Here is a 5,655-nt window from a genome sequence, read left to right as displayed (position 1 = left end):
TAAAAAAAAATAATAAAAGAATAAAAGAAAAGCAATTCTGCCAGCCTCCTCTTTCCCTCAACTGCCTAATTCCTGATACCCCCCCCCACCTCAAGTTACCTATCCAGATTTTCCTTCTGATTATACCAGGGGAAAAAAAACCTGATAAATGGATAAGCAAACCGCAGCAGATACATACAAAGGAATGTTATTCGGTCTTAAAAAGAAAGAAAATTCTGGCACATGTTACAACAGGAATGAAACTTGAAGGCATTATGCCCAGTGATATAAGCCAGACATGAAAGGACAAATACATTATAGGATTTCGTTTATGTAAGGTATATAGAATATGCAAATTTGTAGAAAAAAAGTAAAACAATGGTTAACAGAGGCTTGGCGGGGGTTGGAAGTGGGAAGTAAGTGTTTTATGGGGACGGAGTTTCAGTCTGGGAAGATGGAACATTCTAGAGATGGATGGTGGGGACGGTTGCACAGTGATGTGAATGTGTATGACAGCATTCTCTGCACACTTCAAAATGATGAAAACGGTAAGTTTCGTGGTGTTCAGATTTTACCACAATTTAAAAAACAAATATGGAGTATTCTAATGGAAAAACAGAATATATAGGTACCTACACATGTGTATAAACATATATATATATATATTTATTAAACTTTTCACAGAAATCAGCATACTTTACACCTAAATGCAAACTTCAGTTCTTTCCTTGAATAATATGTCTTAGAAGTGTTCCCATATCAGCCCAAGCAGACATCCTCATTCTTTTGCACAGCTGCGATATATCCCGTTGTGTACGTGGACAATGATTTATGGGACCAGTCCTGTACTGATGAATTTTTGGGCTCTCTCCAATCTTTTCCTATTATATAAACGGCTGCAATGAATAACCTTGTGTGCATATATCATTTCACACATGTGCAAGTGTTTCTGTCATGGGATTACTTGGCCAAAGAACTATGCATTTGTTATTTTTATGAACATTATCAAATTCAACTCTATTGGGAAAAACTGATGTCCGTATGTTAGTACGGTCACTTCCCCACAGCCTCACCACACTGCACATGATTAGTCTCCTACATTTTGGCCATTCTAATGGGTAAAAATTACTATCTCCTATTTCTCTTATTTAAACTTGGATTTCTCTTATTATGAGTGAGGTTGACTGTCTTTTCACATGACAAAGAACCTTTTGTATTTCATTTTTTGTGAACATTCTGACTGCGCATTTTGCTCAAGTTTTTCTGTTGGATTGTTTATATTTTTATTAGTAATCCCCAGAAACTCTTTACATATTATGGAGATTAGGGAGACTGTAATAGGAAGTGCACTTTCCCCCTAATTTTTCAACTTTTCTGTGGTGCATTTGGCCTTACTTTCATGTCATGGAATTATCTGTCCTTCTTATTGTTGTTACCTTTGGATTTCAAGTGAGAGTAACAAAGGACCTACTCCACCGATTCTGTTAAAACAGAAAAATAATGTCACTCTTCTTTTCAAAATTCTCCAACGGTTCCCCCTCTTACTTAGATTCAAATCCATAACTATGAGGCCTCCTACGTGTAGGAGGCCTCATAGTTATCTGATCCTTGAATATTAATCTCAAACTATCTCCCACTCTTTCCACTTCACCGACTTCATTCTAGGAACACTGACCTCCTTACTATTTCTTAAATACTCTGTGCACATTCCCTTTTTTTTTTTAAGATTTTATTTATTTATTTATTTATTTATTTGACAGAGAGAGAGAGAGAGGGACAGCAAGAAAGGGAACACAACCAGGAAGAGTGGGACAGGGGGAAGAAGGCTTCCCAGTGAGCAGGGAGCCCTACACAGGGCTTGATCCCAGGACCCTGGGATCATGACCGGAGCCGAAGGTAGACATTTAATGACTGGGCCACCCAGGCACCCTCCATGCACATCCCTACTTCAGGGCCTTTGTACTTGCTGCCCCATCTGCTAGAACCCTTTTCCCAGATAGCCACATGGCTCCTTCCTTCAGTTCACCTTCTCAGAGAGACCACAAGACAGTACCCTGTCACTCCGTCCCCTGAACCTGCTTTATTTCTCATCACCTAACATATGTTAGTTATTTGGTTTTTGCTTGAAACAAGAACTCACTAGAACGCCAGCTCCATGGGGAGGAAACTTTGCTCACCTACATCCCCAGCACCTACAAGAGAATGCGGCACAAAGTAGATATCCACATATTTGACAAAGGAAAGAATGAGTGGATAAATGAATGCATCCAAATGAGATTCTCCATGGCCTAAGAAGGATTTTGAGACCCTTTCCTTACTACTCCTCAGATCACCTCCTTTCCAGGTCTCTGCCTGGGTTGTTCCCTCCCCCAAAGCAAAACCATCTTGCTGTCTCCCTCCCCTAATCCTTCCCCGGATTACCTTTGCTTTTCTAGACTTCCAGGTGTCAGCCTAAATACCACTTCCTCCAGGATGCCTTCTTTGACTCTCCAGCCTGGTAGGGTTAGGAGGTTTCTCTGAGGCCTCATAACTGCTTATTCTGGGAATTATTTCGGGACAGAGAAAGCCTTCTTCCAGGAATGCCTCCGTTTTCCCTGATCAGGCTGTCAGTTCTGTTGTGGCACCTATCACACCGCTTTCAGACCCAATAATCAACCCCGAACGTGACTGCTGAATTCTTCCCTCTCTTCCCATAGCAAGCAACAAGCTCCCCCTGAAAATTCTCCCTGCGAGCCAGACCTCCTTGGACCAGGAGGGGAGGCATGGGATGGATGCCCTTAGGGACCAGGAAGCAAGGCCAGCTCCTGAAGCCTTGGGGAAAACAAGTGCGTGATCAGAAGTCGTCAGGGACCAAGAAATGACCATGACCGGAGGAGTCTGAGCTGAGACAGGAAGTGACCCAGCAGGGTAAGACGTTAAGACGCTCCTGATATCTCCTACCCAAGCAAGAAATGTCACCTTTCTGAGCTTCGGTTTCCTCACCTGTAAAATGGCAGGGTTGCTGGGGAGAAAGTCCCTACTAAGTGCCGGAACTTAGGTGTTTCAGAAGTGACAGCCATTCACGGCCATGTTGTTCTGGGCATCACTCCCAGCCTCCTGGATCCTGCCCGGACTTTCCCGGGAAGCTTTGGGCTAGAAGCCTGGAGAAGGAGGGAGCGAAAACAGAGGCCACACATCCCTGCAAAGCCGTCCCTCCCGCCCTGCAAACCCGGGGTCCCACGGAGGGGAAGGCGGGTGGGATCTGAGCGGCGGTAGCAGCTGCTCTGGGCGAAAGGCCAACGTCCCCTCCCTCCACCGCCCGCATTCCTGTGGGAGGAGGCCGAGCGCTCCTCAGTCTGGCTGGAGGCTCGCTCGCGCCCTCTCGCGGCTAAGTGCGAAAGGTTGAACTTGACCATTAACTTGCGGTAGCGGTCCCGGGTGGATCCCACAGCGGGCCTGCGACCCCCTACTCTCCTGGTGCTCCCTCTCAACACAGGTTCGCTTAACTTGACGTGTGATCTGAGGCAAGTCGCTTAACCTCCCTGTGCCTCCGTTTCCTAACGACACAGTTAGGTTTTTCCATCTGCAAAGTGGGTCAATGGGAATTCTAATGAGAATGCTGAGAGGCTAAAAAGGGACCGTCCAGGTGAAGGCAGTTACAGTAGACACCCACTCCCTAAGGGGAAGGGGTTTCAGTCCTTTTCACTGCTGTGTCCCCAGCACCTACAGCAAGGACAGGCATGCAAGTGGTGCTCCCGTTTATTTTATGTATTAGTTATTGAACAAATGCTGCTTCTTCATTTAAGGGACCTGAGGCTGGGTGGGGAGGAGGGGACAGAGGTATGAAGGGTGAGCTGCTATCACTCATTCATCCACTTCCACCTCTATGCATTTGTTCATCGGATGATAAAGCTGTATCACCTTGTTTTCAAAGTATTTCCCACCTCCTCTGTTTTTCCCTTCCTGGGCCCACCCCCAAGACAAAACCAAAACTCAAGGAAGCTGCAGGCTTGAGCATGTTTCAAAAGCCTCAGATAGGCTTACCTGACCAGGTTTCCCACTGGGGAGACAGAGATACTGGCATGGTGAGCGGGAGCCCAGACTGGACAGAAGGTGGGAGGGACTGAGAATCCCTCACCTTTGGATGGTGCCTTGTTCTGGACACCTAGGAGTCCCTGGGACAGAGGGGGGATGTGGACACCTCACGTGAGGACCAAGATGTGAAGGGGAGAGCTCACACCCAGCTGAAGGAGGGCTGAACAGAACCAGCAGGGATTCCCTGAGGGCACGGGACAGCAGCGGAATACACCACCCAACATGGACACCAGTGTTCTAGAACCTTCCAAATTAGGTCTCCCCTGCTTCCCTGATCCAGGTCTTAATTTGATTCTGCCGATTCTTTGCTTCACAAGGGATTGTTGACCTTGGACTTTAGAGCATCACCTGGAGCCTCGGGCTCCCCTGCCTCACCCAGGGCAAGTTGCCTTCGCTCACCAGGCCTCAGTTTCCTTATCTGTACAATAGGTGGGAATTCTTACTTTAGCATAAAGGGGCATTTATGGTTCTTCTGTCAGTGCAGACAGAGCACGTAGAACAGCATCTGGCACACAGTGAGGAATAAATGACTAGATCCACACCTGGTTTTATAGCTCTCTACAAAGATAGAGCCTGGAAAGCAAGCACAGGTTGAACCTAATTAACAAGAGGCTATGAGGTTTAGGGCAGAAATGTACCTTAAGCCCTTAGTAAGTCCTCATTAAATGTCCATTCCACAGGGGCAGGGATTTTGGCTAATGTGGACACTGCTGTGTTCCTAGCATGCTTAGGAGGGCTGGGCTCAGAGCACATACTTAATGAATCTTTGTGGAATACATGTATTTTATCATTGTTTCGGGGAGATCTGGTGCTTTCCAATAAGTAAGACTGTCCAGATTGGCAGTGAAAAAAAAAAAAAAAAACCTGGGAAAAAAAAAAAAAAAAGAACCAGACAAACTTGTCTGCTTCTAAGAGGCAGACACCACAAAGTGGGTCCAACATCTTTAAAGGGCATATTAAACAGGCAGTGAAAATTATTTCGGGACAGAGAAAGCCTTCTTCCAGGAATGCCTCAAGCAAGATGTGTTTTTGTCCCTGGTTTAATATGTATAATTTGCCTTCTGGAAAAGGAGCCCAAAGAGCTTGGCGTGATTTAGGAACAATGAACAATGGTCACAATTTACCAAGCGTAATTATGCAGAAAGATCTGGAGCCCAGCAAGAGGATTTGACCTATGCCTTTTTGAGAAGGTTCCATTATGGCGGGTCGTGGGGCCGGACGGCTCAATGCCATGGCTGCTCATGCTCTGTGATTGGGGAAATGAAGATATAATCCCTGTGCTGCCCCCATTTGAGCAGCTACCCCAGAAACTCACCAATTTCATAAGGGCAGAGGTGGGAACAATTCTGTTTCTTCTGCCCTGCCCCTCTGGGTCAGTCCCAAACCAAGCTCTGAGCCAAGTCTCCCAACCCTAGACTTCTTGCTGGTAGAGGGGAAGGCTTCCAGGTAAGACCTTATGGGTCATGGAAAGGACAACCCCCCTTCCACCACTCTGGCCTCCAAGGGGGCACCTGGGATACTTCCCAGTGCAGCTGTCCCCGGCCTCCCGTGGAGGATGGGCTGAGAAGGGAGGAGAAGCTCCCTTTTCCCCCATTGGAGTTA

Source organism: Lutra lutra, chromosome 1 (genome assembly GCF_902655055.1).
Source record: "Lutra lutra chromosome 1, mLutLut1.2, whole genome shotgun sequence".
NCBI classification, from domain to species: domain Eukaryota; kingdom Metazoa; phylum Chordata; class Mammalia; order Carnivora; family Mustelidae; genus Lutra; species Lutra lutra.
The sequence above is the reverse complement of the archived record's forward strand: the minus strand, read 5'-3'. Positions refer to the sequence as shown.